The sequence below is a fragment of the Aotus nancymaae genome, unplaced genomic scaffold (genome assembly GCF_030222135.1).
Source record: "Aotus nancymaae isolate 86718 unplaced genomic scaffold, 86718_ANA_hifiasm-v0.15.2.pri h1tg000011l, whole genome shotgun sequence".
NCBI classification, from domain to species: Eukaryota; Metazoa; Chordata; class Mammalia; order Primates; family Aotidae; genus Aotus; species Aotus nancymaae.
Window position 1 is genome coordinate 36,171,662 of NW_026988422.1, and position 12,798 is coordinate 36,184,459.

At 35.0% G+C, this 12,798-nt stretch overlaps 1 protein-coding gene across 4 annotated transcripts in view; it reads right to left on the bottom strand.

Moving 5' to 3' along the window:
* DPH6 (diphthamine biosynthesis 6) overlaps positions 1 to 12,798 on the bottom strand; it is a 339,756-nt gene that overhangs the window by 80,201 nt on the left and 246,757 nt on the right. The window contains exon 11 of one of the 4 annotated variants that reach the window (XR_001109407.3): positions 11,813 to 11,890. The exons of the other annotated variants lie outside the window; for them this stretch is intronic. The gene's annotated coding sequence lies outside the window, so the exon portion shown is untranslated. Of the gene's footprint in view, positions 1 to 11,812; positions 11,891 to 12,798 lie in introns of those variants that run through there. 4 annotated transcript variants of the gene reach the window in all.

Below are 12,798 nucleotides of genomic sequence, written 5' to 3' on the forward strand. Positions count from 1 at the left end.
ATAGAATTGTCCCTGCTCCTAAGACTAATCACCCTACTTCAAGTTCCAACCCATCTTACCAACACAAAGATTTAGATTCTGAAATTATGATTTCATTGTCCTGTGTCTTCAGTTTTATACTTTTTCATGGATTATACTCATTAACATAAAAAATATGCTATAATGACTCCAAATTTGAAACCAATTTTTTTTAACCCCTTGTCCTCAATTTTTGCTGTCAACTGCCTTCTTTATGTTCCCCTTTATAGCAAAGCTCCTTGAAAGTGAAGTCTGTATCTACTCTTTTCCCTACCTTATTTTTCTTAACTATTAGGTTTTTATTTCCACCAATCTGTTGAATACAGTCTTGTCTAAGTTCTCAATAATTTTCATTTTGACAAATTCTGAGGCCAGTCCCTGTCCTTTTCTTATTCTATTCAGAGTGGCACTTGTCCCATGACCTAATTCTTTATTCTTTTTTCCCCAGTCTCTCATTTCTTCTTCTGAGAGACCACATTTTTTTGGTAAGGAGATTGCCTGATCTTATTAAACGTGCTATAGGACTTGATCTCTCTCCTCTTCACTTCTCTATAGGCAACTTTATTCAGTTCCTAGACTTTAATCTCTATCTATATGCTCTGATTTTCCATTTTATATCTATAGCCCTGACCTTCACTTGAGTTCTAGACTCACAATCATCTACCTGCTTGATACTTAGTGATCTACTAGATACAGTCAATTTAACCTGCTCCAGTCATCCGCCCCACCGCCATCAAAAAAACTTGATTTCTCTCCACTAACAAACCTGCCCCTTCCCTACTCTTCTCTATTTCAATTTATAAGACTACCATTTTTTTGGTGGTCAAGGAAAAAACCTAGGTATCATCCTTAATTTCTACCTTTCCATCACCAATCATCAGCAACCTCTGTTAGTTCTGCCTCTAGAATATATGCCAAATCCACTGCTCTTTCTTTTTTTTTTTGAGGCGGAGTTTCGCTCGTTACCCAGGCTGGAGTGCAATGGCGTGATCACGGCTCACCGCAACCTCCGCCTCCTGGGTTCAGGCAATTCTCCTGCCTCAGCCTCCTGAGTAGCTGGGATTACAGGCACGCGCCACCATGCCCAGCTAATTTTTTGTATTAGTAGAGACGGGGTTTCACCATGTTGACCAGGACGGTCTCGATCTCTTGACCTCGTGATCCACCCGCCTCGGCCTCCCAAAGTGCTGGATTACAGGCTTGAGCCACCGCGCCCGGCCACTGCTCTTTCTTTATCTCTTATTACTGCCTCGTATCTCTCCAACCTTATCTGTAACATTTTCTTTTTAAAATTTTTATAATATATTTTTAAAAACCACAAAATAAAAAAGGGACCAATCAATATACATCTTAGAAGTCCTTCCAAGAGTCTCAGTATGTAACAGCCATGGAGGCTGTGACCTTTTTCCTTCTTTTTTCAGCCTACAGTTCATTTAAGAATCACTGGAGATGACTTGTGCTCTAGTTCTTAAAATCAAACTTGTTCTGCCAAACCAAGACCCTAAATTTGTCCAAATTGTAGAAACATGCATTTGTCACCTGTCCACCAAAATACCTCCCATTCAAGTCAAAAACCACTTGAATTGCTGATATAACTCTCTCAAATTCTAAAAATATCCATACTGCTTCATCATCAGGGGCATGAGAATTTCAAACATCACACATTTCCCAACTTTGCCATACTTGTCACATTCTTTTTTGGTTTCAACTTCCAAGTCTTCGTCCACCTCTCCTGCACCAACCATGTTCCTTAGTAGGACCACTTTCTCTGCTGTCTCTGTCGTTCCAATAAAATATAAACTCTATAAGGCCAGGGCTGTACGTTCAGTTCCTAGAATATAGTTAGTTCTAGGGTTCCACAAAGGGTTAAACACAATAAAATATGCACTTTAAAAAATATCACCCTGGCTGGATAGCCAAGTTAACAAACAGAAACCAGTGAGGAAGTTGCTAGGGCAGTCTGGGTGAGTGACGATGGGAGCTTGTACTAGGACTGTGAGCACAGAGGTGGTAAGAAGTGAACGGATTTCACAAATATTTAGGAAGAAAATCATTTGTCCTAGGCCGCCCATGCAAGGGCAACAGCAAGTGAGAACAAGGTTGGCATGCTGAATGAGCAAAAAATGGAAGATGGAGCACAGTGAAAAATAAAAAAGCAGTAGGAGATGGGGCAGACAAGGGTTTAATCACGTAGTTCTCATAGGCTACAGTGAGAAGATTGGGTTTTATTTTAAATGTAATGGGAGCTATTGAATTGTATAATCAGATTTATATTCTTAAAATATCATTTTGAGTACTACATTGAGAATAAATCATGGAGGAAGTGGCCAGAGTAGAAGTAGACAGCATTTGTTGAAGGATGCAATTAATGGACAAAAGAGGGAGCATGAAAAATGCCTAGGTGTTTGGCTTGAGCAACTGGGTGAATTTTTATGCTGTTTCCTGAGATGGGAAAAGACAAATGGGAGAGAAGTGGGAATTAAGTCAAATTAATAAACTATTATGTTGGGTATTATCTTTCACCCCATATGGTAAATCTGGATTTCCTACATAATTCTGTTGACTGTTTCCTTAGGTTAGTACCAAGGACTGGGAGTTTCAAATATTCTTTGCAACATTTGAGAACTAAAGAATCCCCTTGATCATGATCTTCTGTGCCCCTGTAAGCTCACAGGCACATATGGCATCATCATTATGCTGAGTCCTGTGCTTTACTCCGCTACATTACCTGTTTTATGGAGTGCCACTATTCAGCAATGTATTCTATCAATACAGTTCAGCAATGTATTCTATCACCATCTATCAAGGCATGAGAAAAATCATCTTTTTTTCAAGTATTAGAATTGAATAATCACACTCGAGTTATTTGAGATTATTTCTCGATCTGAGCAACAATAAAATGGTCTTATTTCCAAGTTAAAAAAAGGAATTATATGAATCAAAACCCAAGGACCTTTCTCAATACTAAATCACACTAATTATTTTAGATAGTACTATGTAGGTTTAGAGAAATACAAAACCATATGTATTGTCCAAACATTTCTTCCAATATTCATTTGATCACATATTTTAATAGGTAACAGTGACTTTGTCATCCAAGCCAGGACACTTACGAGAGTGAAAGAAGAAGGTATTGTTAATTACAGGAAAATATCAGGACTGTGCAGACATACTTGGGTCTAAGGTCACTCTACTTATAACATGATGCCTTAAGAATGAAAGCTCAGACAATATCTGGCTTCATTTAGCTAAGTCAGGTGGTAAAACACAAAGAATAAAAATGAAAGAAAAGTCAGAAATTCTGCATCTTGCTTAGTGACTGTTCTCTTCTTTGCTTTTCATTTAGTTGATTTAAATACGTAAGTATGAAATAAGTTTTGAAAAGTCAGTTTGTTCAACTAAATTTGTGGTACAAATCCAAATTAAGATTCTTATTTTATTATATTAGGTCTCATATTAGTGCTTAAGAAATCTAAAGCAGATGCTATAGACATATCATCGATACATTAAAAGAAAAATTAAACTAACTTCAAAAACTAGAATAAAAAAATTAGGCTGAGTGTGGTGGCTCATGCCTATAATCCCAAGGTGGGGGATCACTTGAGGTCAGGAGTTGGAGACCAGCCTTGCCAACATGGTGAAACCCTGTCTCTACAGAAAATATAAAAAATTAGCTGGTATGGTGGCACGCACCTGTAATCCCAGCTATTTGGGAGAATGAGGCAGGATAATTGCTTGAACCCGGGAGGTAGAGGTTGCAGTGAGCTGAGATAGTGCCACCACACTCCAGCTTGGGCAACAGAATGAGATTCCATCTCAAAAATAATATATATATATAAAATAATAATTAAAAAGATTAAAAAACCAAATTCCAACATTTATTGTAGTCAACACATAAAATACATATATAGGTTTGGTAAAAATATATGCATAAAAAGGAAATATTTATATACAGAATAAAACTATCATATCTAGAACTAAGACAAATCAAACTGAATACCAAATCTTTGGTAACAAAAGGGAAAAGGTTTCCACTAATGTAAATATATACTTGGGGACGTTTATTTTCTCATTTCAGTTATCACTTTCAAACTATGCTGTATTTTCTGTATAACCCATTTTTCATCTACCCAATTACTAGCAATCTTTTTTCTACTATCAAAAATGATCATTTGTTTCTTTATTGTAGTAGATAAAACATCCTTTCATTGTTTCAGCTCACAAGCTGTGCAGATCCTACCCACTGTTCTTGCCTCCAGCACTTCACATTATTGGTGTATTATTTCATGCATGCCCTACTCTTTTATCAATTGCTTTTGAAGTAATGTTAATAGACTAGAAAATTGAGACATTTATGAAGTATAGGCAGTGTTTATGAAAAAATCCATAAAATATGACACAGGCAAGACAAGATAAAAGCAGCATTTTAATAGATTATAGCAAAGAGATCCTGTCAGAGTTGACAACTGACTCCTTTGAGATCACTAATTTTTATGGGATTAATTCTGTGGTATAAAAAATGAAGTTAAATGTCCTAATTAATCTGTAAATAGCACACCCACAATTAAACCTTGTGGCCCCTTCTTGGATTGGGGCTGTGGTGATTTCTGAAAAGTAATTATCTCAAATTCACAATGAAGACGATTTTTCTTTTTCCTTTTTTTTTTTTCCTCATGGCATTTCAGCTAAATATCCACCTGAATTCAAACTTGAATAGCAGTCTTCTGATAAACAAATCAGTTTGCAGATTTGTGTGGAAACACATTGATTAGACTTGTAAGCTATATACTTATAATGCTTTATATATTAAAAAATAAAATTTGGAGAAATGGTGCAGAAAGGAAGTGGTAAAGAAAAACTAGAGTTTCTCCAAATTGGGGGAACTCTTCTTTGTTCTACAATTTCAGAACCCCAAAAAGTTGAGCTGCCTTCTCTTACACAGGTGATAATGTGGTGACGCCGTGTCTCTTATACAGGAGTTAGAAAGTACATTACGTTGGAGTTAGAAAATAAAGCATTCCCTAGCTTTTCCATCATGATGCTATGGCAGGGTATTCCAGAAATATTAGTTCCATTCCTCTTCCTTCCTTCTACTTTTAATATTTGAACTTAATAATACTTTCTATAAAGGTGTGATGTTTCTATATGTAGTCAGAAAAAAATAATGCAATTTATTAAATATAAAATATTTTAAAATATTTTTATAAGAGTTAGTGCTAATAAGAATGCAAACTAGCCTTTATGATTCACATTTATTATTTAATTTCTTACCAACAGAAGTTCCAGTGACAAATATTACTGCTACTGTCTTGTTAATAATAAGGAAACCACGATTCAAAGGTGTTAAAGAAATTACTCAAATTATATATATAGAAGGTAAACAGATTCTCAAAGCTACATCTCCTGACTCCAAATCTCATGCATTTTTAATTGTAAGCATACTGTGATGCTACAGCTTTGCAATCAAAATAACCTGTTGATAAAGTAAAATATTCTACTAGTTTTGGTGAAGAGAAAATTATTCAAATCAGTGAGCTCTGAAGTTAGAAAAAATAAAAAAGGAGGAGAGGTCAGTGTCTATTTACTCTTCATTTGAATATATTCATATTGAATATTCTATTTTTTTGAGGAATGGGAATATAGTCATCTTTTTTTTTCCTTTTTTAAAAGAAGGATATTAACTTTCTTTATTGAGTTCCAGGATAAAGTAGGATTTTAAAAGCTAATCATTTTTTTTTTTCATTTGTACTCTAAGGTCCTGGTAATAGGTAAGCTGTGATTATATTCCTGAAAAAAATATTGCAGTAAAGATGATATAATACTGCCACGTTTTGAGAAAGATCTTTTAAGTTGCCATTACTTGGCAAGTAGTACTAATGTTAAGAAAACAAACGCTGAGGTTCTCAGATATAAAAATCTAGCTTTCTGACTGCTTATAGTCTAATATAAATGACTTAAATATTTTGGCTGAACTGATACACTGATGTAAGTTAATTTGATTAAATGATATATTTATCTGATTACCTAACAAATTGAATCATATAGGCTAGCCAAAACCTTTCATATCTCACATGAGGAAATAGAAAATTGAGAGACACTAAGTGCTTTGCTCAAGATCATGTCCAAATTATGTTACGGTTTCCTGACTAGAACTCACTACTGCTTAAGCCCAAGTTATTTTCCAATAGATTACCTTACTTGATTTTATCAGAATATTTTTCAGTCAAAATCTCTGGTACACACAATCTAAGATTTTAACACATCCTCTGATAGAACGTCCTTCAACAGGTGAAACATTTAAGAACAGATAGGCCCAGTATTATAAACATGATTGCAAAGAGAAGTCTTAAGCTGACAGAAAGAGAAAGTAATAAATGGCACCTTTTTCATCTCTAAACTCTCTAATTCTGAGAAAACACCCTAAAGCCTTTGCCTTGGGCAAAACATATTTGAAATGCCAAATCCGGTTATCAATTCATCTCTATGTGTGTCGGGAAGGATTACCACAGTTAAGTATAGTCTAATCCTATTTATACCTAGCATTACTCGTGATGTTCCAGTAAGAGTGTCTATTTTTATTTTTATTTTTGAAGTGACACTAACCTGAGAAGAAAGAAAAAAAATAGTATGTTTAAGCCATTCTTCAAAGCTCATCTCTATGAAGCTATTTGGATGGTTAAAAAAAAAAATCCAGCAAGCTACAGCTAAATTAGATAGTCTCACCCTCACATTCTCTGAATACAGATAACAAACAAATGTGAAATACTTAAAGAGTTTGACAGTCAAATGTGTAATTCTTCTTATTTTATGCTGTTCTGTCCTAGAATTGAAAATAAAGACAACTAGTCACTGAGGGACACTTTAAATATTATTTTCACATCTTCACATGAGAGCAAATAGGGATATCTCCTTGTATGGTATGGTGAATATAACATGGAATTTTTATATGACCAACTCATGTACTCATTAATGCTACTGAGATATCCATAAAAGTTTGAAGTGTTTGATAATGTCTATTGAGTAAGTAAACTTGTCTCAAGTCAGGTAGTATGCTGTTGGTTCTACTATAGATGATGCTTCTTTTTAAAGTTACTCACACAGTAACTCTTTTCTTGGGTGTGTTTTGCCTCTAAATGATTATTAGTAACACTCCTTATACTCACGAAATGTTCAACATCATTAAATAGAAAACAATGACTAAGGTCTTAAAGAATGTAAAGCTATTTTTCATGACTTTAACCACATACCCACAGACACTGTACAACAACAAAATTAACACTTTCCAAATCTCATATGCTTTTAGTTGCTGATTATTCCTGTGATTCAAACCACTTTGGTTTTCAGTTTCAGATTATTCTGTTTTATATTCAATTGCCACTTTAGAAAGTTCATAATTGACTTGAGATCTACCATTTCTTTACTTGTCACAAAACCACCTGTATTAGGTTTGAGGAATTTTGAGATAATTATACAGGAAATTATAAATTATTGGTTATTGTACTTAGATCACTTAAAAAGCATGAAAGATCTTTAAGATCTCACACAGAATTCTATACATATTTCTAACAAAGATCAGTTACAATTTAATTCTCAACTTTTATAAAAAATTCCGGTTTTTTTTTTATAGCCATCAACCAGAAGACACAAAATAAAGTTACATTAAAAAAGTAAAAAATTAGCATGATATAAATACTCAGACCTCAAGGGTTAACAAGCTAAATCAAGTTTTATAATTTTATAGTGGTTATTCTGTTATTCTTGTGTTGGGTAATTGTATTGTTGGAATACTAAGGCTTTAACATCTGTGCACTTTGGATCACCTTAAGCCAGCTGGTTCCTTTCAAAACTGCTCATCTTTTGTTCTTACTATGTTCTGACCTGGGCCTCTGCCCTTAAGACAGCAGTGTGCTTTCTGCAGCCAGGATATCCTCTTCAAGACTGTCAGATAATCTCAAATGATTGATGTGATAGTCTGGTGCTCTGGTATTTTTCCCTTTAGTAAGACTCCAGTAAATCTACAGCTCATTGTATAAGAATGCTAATTAGATCACTTTTACTAACTTCATGCACATTTTTCTTGTTCTCCTGTATCTTTGGAGGTGAGCTTGAAGTTGATAATACAGTGTGTTTCTAAAATATTTTTTATAATATTACATAGAAATAAAATACATTTCCCACCAAGGGAAATAATTCAAGTGATGGACTCAATTGACTCTTTTCCTTCTAGAACTGTGCCATGCATCCTTACTATGCTTACTCTTATTAGCCTGCTCTACCCTTTCTGAGGTTATGCCCCTTATTGAGTCATGGTGTTCTATCATTCAAAACCAAAGCAGGGCAGAGTCAGGCTCTGTTAGGCTATCAGGCTTGCTTCTTTGCTACAGAGCTGTTTTCACATAAAGACAGACCTCTATCAACCTCAGGGCATTAATTCTAAACCCCTTGCCTTAAAACAAATTGTACCATATCTCCCAACCTGTTGATTTTGGCTTTGAATTTCATGAATGATTGCCCTTTGGGGGCCTTACATAACTTCCAATTCTGAGGCTAAGAATTGAGTTTCTGGCTTCAAACTTTTGCTTTCATTCTTGACCATATTTGGATTTATCTCCAAATAGGTTACCTTCCTCAGTAAAGTTCAGGTCACTATGGTTTCCAGAACTTGTAATTACCTCAGCAGAACTCCCTGCAGAGAACACATCCAACATTTTCAGCCTGATTCCAGAAGTCAGGCTCAGACTGAGAAAAGTCAGGAAGCGAAATGACTGGGTGGATGTTGTCATGTAGCCCTTAAGAACAAAGGCAGTTTCAGAGCAAGATGGGCAAGAAGAAAGAGAGCATTTCAGGGATAAAGAAAAGTATATAGGAAAATCTGAGCAACTTTAGAGATTTTATAGTATGACTGTGCATAGTACAATCATAAAAATATGTTTAGTTCAGGTCATTTAAAAGCTGTAATCTAGCATATTTACATTAAATTGTTTCCCTATAGATTACTTATTAGTGTCAAGAGAAAAACTGATAACCACACAGTGGAGAAATTGGGCACCACTCTGACTGGGTCATCAAAATTAACATCCACATTGAGGGCAGATGGGTATAGTGTGCCTCCTGATGTGACACCCTGAGAAGAGCACATCATCTCTCACTCTGTATTCGGCACAGAATGCATAACCTCAATCTACCCATGATGAAACATCATGTAAACCAAAATAAAGAATTCTCTGTTATTAAAAGTGGAATTACAGCTTTCATAAATGTGAATGCTATAAAAGCAAAGCAAAGCTTTATAGAAATGCTCCAGATTAAAGGTGATTGAAGAGACTAAATGTAATACCTGATCCTAAGTTGAGTCCTAAAAACAGTCCTGATCCGGTTTTTCCCAAGGAAAAACAACAGTATAAAGGATATCATTGGGTTAACTAATGAAATTGGAATACAGATGAAGGATTAGAAAATGCAACAGTTTTAAGTTTACTTGTATGTAAGAAAATATTTTTATTTTTAGGAAACAGATATTGACGTATATAGGATAAAGGACCATGCTACTACTTTACAAAAGGTTCAGAAATAATGTGTTGTGCATGCGTATATATATATATATATATATACACACACACACACACACACACATATACACATAGGATATGCATATATGCATATGCATATACACACACACACAAACACACATATATATTCAGAGAGATAAGAGAGAATGAGTAAGCACGATTATCAAGTAATGAAGATGTAGCAAATGTCAGCAATTGGTGAATGAGGGTAGAAAATATACAGATACATGAACATTCTAGTATCATTCTTATTTATGCTACTTTTCTGCAAGTTTGAAATAACTGCACAACGAGGAAATAAAAACTTCTGGCCAGGCATGGTGGCTCACACCTGTAATCCCAGCACTTTGGGAGGCTGAGGTGGGAGGATTGCTTAAGGCCAGGAGTTCAAGACCAGCCTGGGACACATGGTGAAACCCCCATCTTTACCAAAAATACAAAAATTAGCTGGATGTGGTGGCGTGAGCCTGTAGTCACTCTTACTTGGGAGGGTGAGATGGAAGAATCACCTGAGCCCAGGAGGTTGAGGCTGCAGTCAGCTATGATGCTGCCACTGCATAAATAAATAATTAAATAAATAAAACCTCTAGAATATCAACAGCTTCTATGATCTACCACAAAAAAAAGTATGTGAGGTCATGGATATGTTAATCAGCTAGATTTAATCATTCCACAATGTAAATGTATAGCAAAATATCACACTGTATCTCATAAATATATACAAATTTTATTTGCCAACCAAAAATAAAATAACCCTCCCAAAATAAGTAAAACAAAACAAAACAATTGTTAGGTATAGTGAGACATGGGCAGGGGTATGCCTGAGGAAGGCACGGGAATTTTTACAGTAACAGAAATCTCTTAATTTCAGTGCCTGGTGGCTAAAAAGAAAAAGAAAGTACTTGGATAACCCACAACTGTCAAGACAATTCCTACTGAAATGAGACTATACCTACACCCAAAGAAGATTCGTTCTTCTTCATATGCCATAAACATTTATGAGTTGAGATACTTTGTATTTTAAGGAGACATATGTAAAAATGATTTTAGATCTTAGTGCCTCCTAGTTATTTGTACTTCTACACACTAAATATAATAAATGTAATTTGAATGTAACAATAGGAGGATCAACACTGTGAAGACAGCAAATATATGCTTATCTGAAAGTTAGCAGATAAAGAAGTACTGCCAAGATAAACAAGCCGAGAGTGAGAACGGACATTCAAAGTACATTACTGTGTATTGGAACATCTGGTGCTAACACTGTCAAGTTTACATATGTTCTCAAATGCTTATTTATGTAACAATCAAATGCTAAGCATTCCAGCTGTACTTGTAAACTTTTTATGAACTGAAGTCATATGCACAAGCTGAGCTAAATATACTTCACAGAGGGAGGAGCATGAGGAAACTAGGAACTCTCACAACTGAAGTCTGATTGCGGTGCAGCCTTCTGGCGGTGTTATGGACCAGTATCTGGTGTGAGAGCTAAGCTTCTGGTTCCTATAAGATTCATTCCATTCTAGCAGCTAGAATCAGAAATGCCTAACCAATGGGTCAAACATATTTTGGCAGTTACATTTTTAGATATAATATACTCAGAAAAGAAAATGATATCAGGAAAAGAAAACAGAGCAAAGGACATGATGAAGTAGGTCATTAAGAAAAAGAACATTAAATAGTCAAGTGAAAAAAATATTTTCCTCAACCCATCCTAGAGCTAGAACAGGTAGAATAACTATGGCAATGCATAATTAGAAAAGACAGCATAAAAAGGAGGCACATCTGTATGATGATTATCGCATATTATGCCTGATGAAAATTAGTTGTGTGCAACTTGCTTTCTTAAAGACAGAATTAATAGTAACTGCCTTAAACCCATTTTAAAGAGCAAAAAGGCACAAACAGAGGAAAACAAGTATTTCGTGCTCTGTTTTTCTCCTCTACTAACAAAAGGAAGTAGATGAACCTATTTTCCTCAAAGTTTGCCAATCATTTCTTTGATGAAATTTCTAGATTATGAAATGTTGCAAAATGGAACTAATTCATTAAGTTGTCTATTTTGTGAACAGTGGATCTTAAAAGTTATTCCTCTCAGGTTGAGGTTAAAAGGACATGTTTTTTGGTAAAAATAAAAATTCCTTCCACTTTTATCTGACTGGCACAATTCTGAAACTTACCTTTAGAATTAATCAGATGTTTCAGAGTGATGTGTTGATCTTGATGTATGAATATCTATTAATCAGTGGGATCCTCCTGTGTGCACTTCTTAGCTGTCAGTAGCACTTTTCTTAAGCCATGTCCTGAAATCACAAATTTTGGGCCTAGAACTCTTGCATCAGCACCACTTAATTGTGCAGCCAAGACTGAGAACATCACGTAGAACGAGGATGGACATTCTTTAGGGATGGCGGGATTCGTTTCACAAAAATGGCATTTTACCAACATTACTGAAGTACTAGGCGTTCCTCATGCTGTCCTCTAACCAGGCTCTGGAAATTTAAGGATTATGATTATAACAGCTTTAACTCTTCAAACTCCACCTTTTTGTACATCTTTAAAAAGGACCAATAAGGGAGTGTTCCAGGGTAGGCAGTCCAGCCTTGCATGCCCTATGGCTTCTCCTGTTTTAGCTGAGGAATAGTGGGGTAAGAAAAATGGATATTTTTTTCACTTTTGACAGGTTACAAAAAAAGTAGCAATTTTTACCTACAAAACTACACTGCAATTATGAGTGTGAAGAAGGGGTTAGGATGTAGGTGGGAGCTTAAATCATCAACAGGACAGGACATAAAAACCTTATATGAATGCCTTTTAGAGGTGTTCAAAATGATATGTCATATATATATAAATTTCTGTGTATTAGTATTAGCTGATAGAATAACCTGAAGTTCAGCTTTAAAAAGGATGACTATTACTAATAGTAACTTCTAATAACTAATAGTACCTTCTTTAACTCTCACTGTTCTGTTTAGATCACAAATTATACTAAAAGAGGTTGGAGAATTATTATTGAGCAGAGAATTCAGTTTAAAAGTAGCGGTTAGATATATGAATTACACATAGTCCTCAACAAACATTAGGTGACATATGATTCTGGTAATTATTAATTTAAAAACAACAGGTTTTAAAGGCGATTTACAAGTATTGAAAACAAAAATGCACACCCTCAGATTTCAATCACATCTTGGCAATCGAAGACTGCTTTTTC